At 40.3% G+C, this 13807-nt stretch overlaps 1 protein-coding gene across 1 annotated transcript in view; it reads left to right on the forward strand.

The window, feature by feature from the left end:
* The window catches only part of LOC311428314 (GTPase-activating Rap/Ran-GAP domain-like protein 3), a 78854-nt gene that overhangs the window by 53553 nt on the left and 11494 nt on the right, over positions 1-13807 (forward strand). The gene's annotated exons all lie outside the window — the stretch shown is intronic.

The raw sequence follows: 13807 nt of genomic DNA on the forward strand, positions 1-13807 counted from the left end.
GCTCTTGTAAAATGGAAACAGACAGACAAAAAAGGCACCCTGAAGTGGATTGAGTTTTCTTTACATTTCAGGTCAGAAGTTGTTGTCACAACCACTGCATTCCACTTCTTTATCGCTCTGCACGTTTAAACTGTCTACTTAAAACTGGGACCTGTAGGGAAATTTTTAAAGAGACTGAAAGCTAGCCAGACAAAAACAAACGTGCAACTTTTGTTCCACGCAGGAGGGAAATCTACTCCGGTTATTTCTGTCTTGGAAAAGTGAGAACAATCAACACCTTTCTCTAAGGTGTTTTCACTCCATTCATGTCAAACTGTATCTAACAGTGCTCAAAACAAACACTATGACATTGCAAGCCTCTTCCTAAGAGGTGTATGTTTGATTACTCTGTTTATGCATGCAGCACTTCCATTTCCTGCATTAGGATCTAACAGCTCAAGGAGGGAAGAATCGTTTCAAGAGAAACACCCAAACACCACATAACTCAAACTCGTGCTTTTTAGAAAAAAGCCTGCCCATTGTTTGCCATACAGCACCCTTTGGCACAGGTTTGTTGCTTGCACTGTCATTAAAAGAGCCAAGAGGACAAGGGGAAGGGAAGAGCTACACCACTGTGCTGCTAGGATCACAGCTAAGGTTTACTTTTGTGCTTGTCAGCTATAAAACTAAGTTTGAAGTTATCAAGTATCGATTTACTTTGCACAATTAGAACAGTTTGCTTTGTGCCTACCAAGCTGCAATTCACACTGCTCCCTCCCCAAGGAATTCATAAAATCTCCTATTTGCACCTACCTCTCTTCACAGAAAAGTCACTGAGGAGTGAATTCAGCTGACTACAGAAGGCTTTGGGGCCAAATGAAAGCCATGGAGTGACCAAGTGCCATCCTCTTCAGTAACCAGCACAAATAGGTATCCCGGGGACTTACAGCCACTTACCTGTGCTATATTCTTTTTTTCATTCCAATTTTGGCTTTCTCAACTGCCTACATTAAGAAAGAGGACAGGGCAGAGAAGGGAGAAAAGACTTGTTGTATTAGACCCATCAAGGATGGGAAATTTCACCATGTTTACAAGCCAGTGCTCCATGGTATACAAAGAGAAGCCTGTAGGCCTCACGCAGGATCCACATCCCAAGTCTGTTGCGTGCCATATACACGCGGTTCTGTATGTACCCACATTTCCTAGCTTGCTCATGTTGAATTCTCAAAATTATGAGCAATAGCACCCAAGTGGAAAAGATACATGTCCTGGTTTCAGTTAGGACAGAGTTAGTTCTCCTCCTAGTAGCGGGTAGGTTGCTATGTTTTGGCTTAGAATGTGTGAAAGGATGTTTAGAAGAGTGCTGATACCACCCCGATGTTTCAATTGCTGCAGAGCAGTACTTACAACAAGCCAAGGACCTTTCGGTGTCTCACTGTCCTACTGGCGATCAGAATCGGCGCACAGCAACAGCTGCGAGGGGACAGACTCAGGATGTCCGACCCCAACTGGCCAAAGAATTCTATGCCTTATGGCAACACGCTGCACCATGGATAGGGCGGGGCAGCCGGGCTGCTAGGGGTTACGCTGGGCACTGGTCAGCGGGTAGTGAGCAACTGCATTGTACATCACTTGTTTTGTACACATTACTAGTAGCAGTACTATCATCATCATCATCATCATTATTATTATTTTCCTGTCTTAATAAACTGTCTTTATCTCAACTCGCGGGCTTCACTGTCCCGTTTCTCTCCCCCATCCCAGAGAGGGAGGTGGGAGGGTTGCAGAAGGGCTGTGTGGTGTTTAGCTGCCGGCCGGGTTAAACCACAACAACACCTCAAAGGGGTTGGGGAAAAAAACATGTTTTTTTTAGAAAAGCAGAAGACTTTCACTGAGAAGAGGGATTCTAGTTTTAAGGTACTGGTACGCCATCAGCATGCTCATAGGCCTCTGCTGATTTTAGCCGGAGGTTTATCAGGCCACAACTCACTGCACATGCTTTCTCTCTTGCTTTTCAATCTACAAATCGAACAGAGATTGAACATATAGAAATACAGTACCTTGAAAAGCGTCTTCTCTTGACATTTCCCCTCAGTATCGCCATACTTTCTTCAAAGCTGGAGACTGAACACCGCAGGATGCTTTTGCTCATTGATCTTAAACGGTGTCCATTGAAACATTCAATACTGGGAGAAGAATAATCCTAGGGAAAGAAGGAAACAAGAATATATTTATGTGAACCACGTAGATTCAGATAAAGAAATTCTGCCTCACGCAAGTTTAATTGACCCTCCTGACTTGGTAGTGGGGCAACTAATGGCAGGCAGACACTGAAACACTGCTGTGCTCAAGAAAAACCTGGAGAGAAAAAAAAAAAAAAAAAAAAGCTTTCAAAACTAAAGCTTCCCTCTCCCCACCATTTTCTTGTGGATAACTTAAGCTTAATATCCTTGGCAAAAAGATATTGCAGCAAAACCTTTCACATAAACTTAGTGTTTCGTGAAAAACAACAACAACAACAAAACATTAAATTCAATTGGAATTTTTTTCAATAAATTCAATTGGAATTTAAATTCAAAACTTTAAATTCAGTTGAATTTAAATTAAAAAAAATAAACTAATTAATTTAAATTAAAAAAAAATTTAATTCAATTGACTGTTCAGAGGAACAGTCAAGCTTGACATTATACATCCTAGAATTAAAATCTAGTTTGAGTTTTTCTCCCATCTCCAGGCCTTGCTAAAGATGCTTATTAGGAGCTCTGTCAAAAAAAGTGAAAGGCTTGTTATATCAAAGCTTCGAACCCTTCTTACTGCCCTTGACCTTCTTCACATTGCTGCTCCTACAAGGGTGAGCACTATCATTTTTAGTACGGGAGGGAAGCTGTGATATCCTTGAGTGGGGGGTCGTTCTGTTTACAAAATGAAGTTCCAGTAAGAGTACATCAAATGAACCAACTTTCCTTGAACTTTAATTCATCGCTATATTGAATGAATGACCTCTGGATTTCTCTCTCCCATTTGGAAGTCAATTTGAAAACAAAATACCTCTGCCATAAAGAGCCAGGCATCAGAGACACCTGTTGCGCCTCAAGAACAGAGAAGGTATGAACGACAAGAGCAGCTGAATAAAATGCAACTTGCCATTAGAAATGGGTGTACTGGCATCTACAGGTGCCGCTGGCATCTCCTCATCTGGTTTCTCGTTTTCAGTAGCAGGGTTCTGCTGTGGTGACTTGGAGTTGTCGCATGGAGCACACGCTGCAGAGGTGTGACCTTGCAAGAAAGAATAGATACCAAAGATCTTCGTCGTGCATTTTCAGTTACAAATGCAGAGACAAGTCTTCAAATCCTTAGCGTTAAAGCACGTACCTCTTTTCTCACGAGATTCTTTAATTTGTTCACAAAGTCGTCTAAACTCTGTATCCAGTTCGTTCCTCACCATTGAATATGCAGTGTCTTGCAAAACATAGGCGCTGTGACTATCTGAAATTTTACACACTTTAACTGAATGTTGTCTACCAACCAATGAAACTCTTTTGATCACAGAAGAAAATTGCTTTCTTCATAGGTTGGTTCCGAAAGGTTCTCTCAGTGAATATTTTCAGCATAACAACATCGAAGTTAATTAAAACAAAAGCATTAGTTCCTTGGGAACACTTATATCACAATTCCATGCCCAAGTAGCAAAATGATAACATATTTACAATTTGGTAAGAGATGTTCTCTGTGGATGTCCAAAATCATCTAATCCATCCGTAGTCTATTGTCTGCACACAGCATTTATCCATCTATATGTTTGACAGATTTTTTAAACTAGGCCTAAAAGCACAAAAAGCACATCCTCACCTGTAGATCTTTGATCCGGGTAGTACTCTAAGGCATTGTTACAGATTAGATCGATGTCCTTCAGCTAGTCTCCAGCAGCGAGGTACTGGCGCGAGTCAATTTGAGTCAGAACTGTTGAAAGATCCATCGGCTCTTTAATCCTTGTGGCATAGTCAGGTACCTGCAGATCAAATACAAGCATTCAGAGGTTTTCTTAACCTTGCACACTGTCTACCAAAATTATTCTGAAGACTTTAAATAAACGACTTCCTAAAAACCCTGAACATTTGCGATGCATCAGAAGACGCTGAAATTAACCAGTTTGCTTCTCAAAAATGGAAGGGCTCTTTCATGTTTCATTAGAGCGGCCACGAGAGGACAACAAGAAGTAGGGAGGTCAGAAGCACGTGCATGGTAGAGAAGAAACACTGAGGGTGGGAGATTCATTTCACTTTGCTTCAGAAAATCACAACAGTGAAAGCTGAGCAAGCCATCCGGCATTCTCTTTGTTGTTGACATTGAGGAAAAGGTGCATGAATTGCACCTGTGAAGTACCTATTGCAGGCATCTACTTTAGAATGAGATAACTGGGCCCTGAGGTGCTCATTTCTTCCCTCAGACCAGAAGAGGAGCCTAATGACTAGTTCAGATGAGGACATATGTATCTGTCTAGATTTTTCACAGCTCAAGAACCTAGGAGAAAAGGGGAAGAAAAGCCAGTGGAGGCCCACATGAAGACGACTTTGCTGATCCCCAGGTATATTCAAGTTACATCTGTCTTTGAAATATACGCCCCTAGTTTAGGCTTATCTCATAAATTAAGGAGAAAAAGGCATCTAAGCAGCCAATTGGAGGAAAAAGAAAACACACTGCACTTATGGTTGATTCCTATTGAGGAGTTCCAGATGAAACAGAGAACAGGATGTCAAAACTTATTTTTACAAACTGCTGCTCCTATTCCTGTGCCCACAGGAACTGACAGTCCAAGAAAGGGCTTTAGACTTCATTCAAGTAGTCCTGTAAATGCTGTTTGTAATTATAAGGAAAGATCTCTGTGCTTTTCAGTGCTGTGACATGCCTACATATCAAAGCTTTTTCACGAGCAAACTGTGTTGGTATTTGGACTGGCTTTTTAGAATGAAACCAGGGCTTTAAGCGAATAATCCCATAAGACACATTTGAGAGTCAGCAGAAGTAAAAGCACTGCCTCTGCTTCTTGCAAAATCCTTACAGTGCAGCCCTAAAAACAAAGTTGAACCTTCCCCAAAACGCTGAGAAGTACGAACACTGAGAAGTTACAGACACACACGGATCAGCACTACTTTACCTTCTGTGGGTCAACTTGCTTTGCAAATTCCCTGAAACGTCTGTCAGTGGCAAGTCTGTGAGTAACGTCCCTCAAGAAAATTCTAAGGTCACGCAAGGTATCCTCCTCTTCCTCCTCCAGCATCCCTACTTCTTCCTCTTGTGGCTTCTGAGGCTCAGCTGGTGGTGCTACAGGCACAACTTCCAATGTCCAATCAACTTCAATTCATCAGGAAAAATTAGCCAATTTACAGTACTCAAATACAAGCATACGACAAATTACTGACAGAAAATGACCACCAAAGCAAAGCCCAAAGAGCTAGTAACTTCGATAGGAAAGTTTTAGATGTACTTCTCATATCCTCCTCACCTCTTTTCTTTACGGGAGGCTTAGCCACTTCCTTTAGAATTAGGTCCTCAAAAAAAGGCTGCTCTCTCTGCCCTACCAGGCAACTCAATATTGCACACTTCTCCAAATTCCTTATTAAATAATTTTTGCATCTAAAGCAGAAGGAGGAAAGACATTTCAGATTTAAAGCCACAAAAAACTCATCTTCTATTCCAAAAAGACGAGTACCTTTTCAAATTAAGAATAACCTGAAGAACACAAACTGAAAAAAGTTATCTTCCTGGCCTTAAAACGCTACATTTTCACAGGCTGGCACAGCAAATTCAAATATCACCTTTAAGAATCACCTGTAGAATTAAAGCTCGCTGAAGGGATTGTACGCTACACTGATAAAGTAACGGCTTTCACCACATCCAACAGCGCCTCCTTTGTATTTACTTGCCTTGCTGCAGCCTTTACTTAGAACCTTTATGGCTATAGAGGGAAGAGAAAGGCTTCAGCAGACAAGTGAGGGCTTTTTGCTGAGTTTTTATTTCTCTACCAAAAGGTGTCTGAAGTAGCTAGTACCTCTACGTCTTCCTCCATTTTCAAGTTCTAGTAATAAAAGGTAGGTGAGGAATTTCACTACTTATTTTAGAAGGAATTTACAGCCTGTACAAAAACTTCTGTGGGAACTCAAGCACTTTCAAAGCAGTTGATAATAAACACGTCTAGGTAAGACCCGTTCTCTTCCCCCAGTGACTGAGACCAAATCATCAGAATGACAACAGCGTGGTCCTGTTTTGGGCACCTTCCCTTAATGTAAACTCTCAGAAGTCAATGAAGTTCTGCACCTACTTTTACTACAGTTTATTTAGGAATACAACTAGAATTCGATTCCAAAGTTACTTTAGCAGAAATTGGAACTCAGCTTTCCAGCTTGGAAAGCTTTGGCCTCTATGAAGAAAGAAACTGATTTACTTATTTTTTTTTAATCAAAGTGTTTCAATTCTCTACTAAATTGCATTATTAGCAGTTTACCCAACATAGCATGGAATGGCAGACTGTCAGAAGAAATCTCTTCAGTAAAAACATCCTCTTGTCATTTCAAGCACTGCATATTCTTGACTGAACCACTTTGTAGCCACCAGAATTATTGTATTAATTTAGTATTTGCATGTGTGAGAAGGGGGTGAAAGTCACTTGCTTGACTCAGAAAAAACCTTAAGCAGATGCTTTCACGGTATTCTTTTTCTCTAAGCAAATTTTAAGTGATTTGTTAGGGTGCCTGAGTAATAACAGCATGCATTTAAGAAAGCACAGCATTTTGATGCTGAAAGCATTCATAAATTACAAGACACTGAAGAAATAGTAAGGAAAGTATTGACAAATACCTCTTCTGGGAGATCTGAGTGACGTACATCAGAAGGAGCAAGCAGCAAAACTGGCAAAAATGCTGGAATGTTACGTAGTAGAGTTAGAAAAGTAAGTTTCAAGGCAGGTCCAGCGTTGTCCCACCATAAATGGATATCTGGGACATAAATTGTGCTCGGTGCTGTCTTCTGAGCATTTCGGATCAGCTAGTGAAAAGGAAAGCTTGCGTAAGAAAACTAAAACACGTACAATAACCTGTTAATACATAGCTACATAGCCATCTGACTGCCCCATGAAATGAAACTACGTGAACAGTGGCAAGCATCCTTTCACATAAGGAATTTCTCTGTGCACCCTTTCAGATTATCAGTATTCGGAGAACTCTAGTCAGAAGATGGGAAGGATATATTCAGGCAGTGGCTAGACACCGTAGCTATATGGCCACAGCCACAATCATCGCATAACAAAGAAAGGAAATGTCCCTCTTAAGGGACACATCAGTATTCAGTCATGTAACATGTCTGTCCTTACTTGTATGGCTCTCAAACGTTTCCACTAAAGGTAAAAATATTTTAAGGTAGTGATGCCAAACAAGACAATGGATTTCCTGCCTAAAAGTAAAAACACCAAATCTGTTCATTTTTTCTAGTTAAAACCACATCACCGTGCAAATGAAGTGTTTTCTGAATGTTAATGCTTTTATTGCACATACTGCAACAGCACAAGTTGTGTATGTCCGTGCGAAAACAAAATAAACAGAAGCCCCAAACCTTGGTTGCCTTACTAATATAATTTAGAAGAAGCCTACAAAAAGTAGCCGACATGCAGTCTGATACAGAGCCATCTACTGGGAGCACACAGTCTTAGGAGGCAATGAGAACTACTTTCTGGATCCCAGTGACATGAGCAGCATTTCTTTCCACGAAGACATGTTTATTAGCAACACCGCCCAGCTTCCTGAGCTGCTAGCAACAGCCTCACTGTAAAATTGGGTATGGAAAATGTGGACATGTACAACATCCGGATTGTTTATGGTGCTGTCTAAAAGAAAAGGGGATTTTCAGACAGAAGCAAACATCCCAGCACATTAAAACAAGGCCACCTCCATTACCAATGAATTTTGCTCACCTTACTTGCAACTCGATTGATCCTTTACATACAGTCAGTGAATCCGATGAGAAGAAAAAGAAAAAAAGGTACCTGTCCGCAAATTTCTTCTGGCGATGCAACGTTTGTAAGCAGAACAGAAAGGTCCAGGGTGTGAACGGGAAACTTCTCCAAAGCGTGCAACACCGCGGGTGCCACGTAAGAAACCTGGCCGTACCCTTCTTTTCCTACTATTAGCAGACGGGGCTGGCATGATGTTGGTTCGCAGAAAGCACTCCTAGAACAAGAGTTAAGAAAACAAGCTTATAAATGAGGTGCTGAATAGACACACAAATGTTCCAAGTAATTTTCCTATAGACTTTCTTTTCCCTCCCCAAATAATCCAAATGGCAGCGGTACATTAAATACATGTAAGATTTCCAGTTAAGTTATTCACTCATTCCAATTGTTTCATCTTCTTCCCTTGTGTTTCCTATTCTTTACTAAACCAAGACTGCAAATTAATATCCCTGCAATCTTGCTTTACTTTATTATAAATTTATTATTTATTATATATTTATTATTTACTTTATTATAAATTTATTTTTATTTAAAAATAAATTGGTGAGGAGCATTTGTTTCCCCACTACAATCAGGCTGTACCTCTGCTGGCTTAAATCAAAGATGCTAGAGACTTAGCCTTGCTCTAAAGCACAGAAAATCTTCTGGACAGCACAGCAATAGAAACTGAGAAAAATAACTGATCCAGCTGTGACAACATGATCTAACTTTCCAACTGTGGGCTTGCATGACTTCCATACTAAAATATCACAAGATTAACACAACTTGGTGGCTTAACAAATAAAGACACCATTCAATTTTTTCTCAAGGTGTTTTAACAAGCCATTTCTCAGTTTTCTTTCTGCTACATAATTCACTACTGGTTTAACAATCCTGGAAAACAGAAGGGCAAAAGGTGGCAACACAAACCCACAAAGTTGGGGTATTTTTAGCTAAAAGGACAGACAGCACATTTATGTGGTCTTGAGTCTTTCAAAGAATGCCATGGATTAAGTCAACGTGTTCTGGTAGTCTACAGATCACTTTGGCTTACGAAGAGAAGCCTGGGCTTTTCAATTTGGTCATTCAGAGCAACTTCATTACAACTTTAGTCCCTCCACCCTTTCTTCTTGTGAATACCAAGCACCCCTTCAACACACAAACTTGATGTTGCCCCTTCGTCTACCACCCCTCGCACTTTTAACAGCTGGAACTGTTTACAAAGACTCAGCAGACCTGAGAATTTAAACGTAACAGGGATCTATCTTTCTTTACCTGCTGAAACAGAGGCATTTTTTCTCTGGTCCGTTAGGCATTCCATCTTTTAATTCATCTCCAGAAACCAAGGATGCATCGTCATCACTGTCAAACATATCATCTTGTAAAATAGGATTGAAATGCTCTGAAAGGCAAAAGAGGTTTGTTAACTTTCCTGAATAGCCTTTGTCTCTTTCTCTTCCATTAATACAGCTTCTAAATCAGTGCCAAAACCCTTTCTTCATTTGAGAGCACACACTGAAATCTACTTCCTAGAGTTCAGCCCACCACAGATCTAAGGAGATGGCACAAGGCCCTACAAAGCTCTACTAAGTCCCACTGATGTGTACGTGTAAGGTACGCTACTCTTGGTGATTTTTTTCTCCCCCTTAGAATAAAGGAGATTACGAACAATTTCTGCAGTTGCTAAATAGATAAAAAACAAACAAACAAACAAACAAGACCATTTCTTTCTGGAGGAGGTTCCCACAATGAAAGCATGGGGATAAAGGATGTGATGGCCACAGAATTCCATTCATCTAGTAAATATCAATGCTAATTGATCTCACGTGTATAGTACGATCCACAAACATTTAAATTAGGAGACTGGTTAAAAATGATGATAGCTAAAACAATATTCAGCTTAGACCAGTTATACTTGTATCCTGGTCCTGACATTCTTCAGAAAGGAATTAGAAACATTGACCTAGAAATGCTTCCCCTCCAAAGGTCTGAGTTTTGATTTTTTAAAGAAAAATAGGTGCCTTGTACTTCAAACCTCACGTCAACCTCTACAAATGCTAATTATCTTAGCTGCCGTCAGAAGCAGGATGCTTCAGTAGAGAACGCATCGTCCTTTACTGTGTATTGAGTCATTCAGAGCTTCCATTTGGCATTTCAGTTTCGAATCCACAATAAAACCTATGTGTTGTATTCCAGACTTGCCCAAAAAAAAAGACATGCACATGCAAATAATAAAATTCTACCACCATTATGTCTGAAAGCTATAAGTTGATTGCACAAACCACAAGTTTTTGCTTTAGCAGAATTATAAAGATGTGGATGCTGTGGTTATACCTTGCTGTCGGTCCTCCTTTAGTGCAAGCTGTGCATGCAGGAAGATCTTCTGCACAACTTGTAAAATATTCTCTACTGATCTTTGAAAAAGTGGCTTGAAAATGGGTGATAGTGCTTGTACGGGTGAAGCCTTGATCCGGTTTGAAGCTGGAACAACCTTCTTCATAGCCATGAAAAAGTCCTTTGCTTTTATTTTAATAGAATTAACGTCTAGTAGCAACTTCTCCCTACTTGCATAAATCTGAGGATAGCATCGGCGTAGAGAGCACAGCGCAGCTTCAGTACAGAGGGATTTGATATCTGCACCACAGTCTCCTAACAAACAAAAATCAAACGTTACATCAGTCAAGGCCCAGGTTTAAAACATGCAACATTTAAAGAATTTGTAATGCCAAAACCAAACAGCATAACAGGGAATTCAAAGTGCTACCGCTCTGCAAGGATGTTTCATGTTGCTCACTGCCTGATATCCTGCGCTTATGCAGCTGAAGCAGACTCCTCATCAAAAACTATACTCTTGAGGAAGATGCCCCAGAACCATTTAATGTTCTCAGACAACAAGAGGAACGACAACAAAGAGTAAATAGATGAAAGGATCTCACTCAGATTGCTATGAAGGCGTGCCAGCTGCCTCGTTGACTAGTTGTGCAACAAGGCACAAGAGCATGGGTACTGCCTGGTACAAGCTAAGGTTCTTTACAACTTGGTCACAAGCAAGAATCCGTTTCTGTTTCAGTCTTACCAATGCATTTCTCAGCTAGTTCATCAAGCAACATGTCCGGTGGCTGAGGGGTCCAGTCACGAGTATGAATCTTGACAATTTCTTTTCTAGCCTGGAAGCAAAATCATTGCATTTTAGCTTGTCCCAAGTTTTCCTTAAAAATACCAACAAGAAACAAACAAACCAAAAGGCAAACAAACAAACAACAAAAAACAAAACAGTCCTCCCTCAAAACCCCTCATCTACTAATACACTTTTCTTACTTGCTCAACTTTCAAGTATTTTACAGTTATTTAATATACACTCTGCATTGTCAACCAGGAAATTGAATATTTCTTATTTGTTATACTGAACTTTTTCTAGGAACCTACAGTGAAAGAAAAGGCATTTATAGCTTCAATAACAAGTTTCCAAACTACGAGACCTAAGGACCCAGAGGAAAATACTGTAATGAAAAATTTATCCAGAAACATTTCTTTGCTGTCCAAAAAACTTCTCTAAAACTTAGCAAGCTTTCATTGGGACAGTTTCATTACTTCATCACATTTGATTTTCAGTCAGTAAATTCACAGAAAGCACTTCTGGCACAATGCTTCCAATTGCTACAATTACTATAAAGAAGAAAAGAATTATGACTCAAGCTACTACCACTGATCCGGGGCACAATCAAATGCAAACACGTCCCCTATTCATTCATAAGCGAAGGATTGAGACCAAAAACACAACTTCATGATGAAAACACCCAAGTGGACTAAATAATTAAGCAAACAGGTACAACTTTGGGAATGAAAGGTTTGATTATAGAACTAACTACTTGGTGGTATCATCCTGACCATATATATCCAGTACCAGATTTGCCCTCCATGGAACAACGCAGTGTCTCCACGTATCACTCTTTTGTTCAAGTTGTCAATTATTTTTTTTTTCCTATAAAGTTGGACTTTGCCATGGTAGCACTAACGTTGAATTTAAGTTCTCACCTCTTTATTTGGCAAGTTGAAGAGGAAGTGTCTGCCAAAGCGTCCTGGTCTTCGTAAAGCAGGATCTATAGAATCCAGTCTGTTAGTAGCTCCGATTACCACGATCTCCCCTCTGTTATCTATGCCGTCCAGAAGGGTCAGAAGAGTTGAAACAATGGAACAAATAGAAAAATATAAGTTTTACTTACTGGTTCAGTAAATTTTGTTACATTCCACATGACTTTCTTGATGCCGGAATAACCTTCTTCCTAGTGGTCATTCAAAACTGGGAAAAAAATAGTCTACCAAGTCGGGGTTTTTTTGATTTGATAATAAATCTGCAGACTCTTAAGTCATTAAGCACTTCAAGACTGTTTGAAATAATCTCTACGCTAATATAAAAGGAGTACCGCACACTTCTGCTCAGGAAGAAAATCACGGAAAATGTCAACTTTGATTTTAGATGTTGAATTTGTTGCAGTGAGATCTTCCTCATCGCACGATTCTATTTGGATTTAAACCATATTATCTATGGAGAGACCAAGATTAGGACAAGAACAGCACAGAGTTCAGCATGAAGCCAATCAGGAGCTCAAGTTTGTATTCTTTGTATTCAACTTTATCCTTCTCTTGCTGGAAGGACCTGCTTTTTGACTCTCCTTCTCTTCACTAGGAGCATGTTCCCTCTTGCTTTGGTAATGCTCTTTCTCAGTGGTTTTAGTCTTGTCCTTTGTATCTTGGCATCTCTCTGTAAGAGCTGAGGAGGAAAGGTTTTTAGAGCTACATTCAGTGTCAGACTCGAGAGAGGAAGTATGCCGCAATTTCTCACCAGGCTCACAAGACTCTTTGCCGTACAAAACAGTTTCTTTTGAAATGAGGTCACGTTCTTTTGATCTTGCTTTCTCCTTGTCTCCACCGTCATCACATTGGTACTGGGCGAGGTATTCATCGTTCCCAGGAGATTTCGGAGGGTCCACGACACTGCACAAAATAAAATCACATTTCTCACTTCTGCTGAAGGACGTGAATATTAAGAGTAAAACCTTCCAACGTCAAACAAACAAACAAAAACCTCCGGACTACAGGAACCCTCGCAAAGATATGCCATTTAGAAACCTCTCCTGTGATTAGGACACCTTCTTCAGCTCCCAGAGAAAGTGCTTTTTCCCCTCTTGCTTCTGAAGCCATTGCACTAAAAAAGCAAACGCATCTGTCTCCCTCCACATGCCGCTCTGATTAAGAGCCAGAATATTCAAAGCCACTCTATTTGTTCTCCCCACATAGCCGAAAAAACACCAGTTGAAAGAGTTTTCTACCTCTCTCCACGAATTTACATTCACATATCCTATGACTGCAAAAATAGAAGGCGGGGCTCAGGAGGAACAGCCAGTGCTGGAAATGAAAAAAAGCAGCCTGTTTCTTCAGAGTCTTAAGCCTATGCTACTAGGAACAAAACAAAACAAAACAAAACAAGAGGAGAGGAGAACAACAGCGGGAAATTTACCTATTCTCCAGGTGTTCAATTGCAAAGCCTCCTCTGGAGGATCAACAGTTGTGAATTCAGTGTGCTTAGCAGAAATCAGATCTACATCTGAACCACAACTATTTCAGTAGTATCACGAACTTCTGTTACTCTGAAGAAGCAGTCAGCACCGTTTCTATGTTAGGAAAGAGCTGAACAGAGTCTGTTACTCACATCAAGTAGTCAGGCAGGTTTCTTTAGGAAGGCTGGGTTTCACTAGAACATTACTAGCCTGTAAGCCTCATGGCATCACCTTCCATCTTGACTGCTGAACCTCCTTGCTCCCTACTATCTTCTTTGCCAAGATACAG

Source organism: Aythya ferina (genome assembly GCF_964211825.1).
Source record: "Aythya ferina genome assembly, contig: HAP1_SCAFFOLD_42, whole genome shotgun sequence".
Lineage (NCBI taxonomy): Eukaryota > Metazoa > Chordata > Aves > Anseriformes > Anatidae > Aythya > Aythya ferina.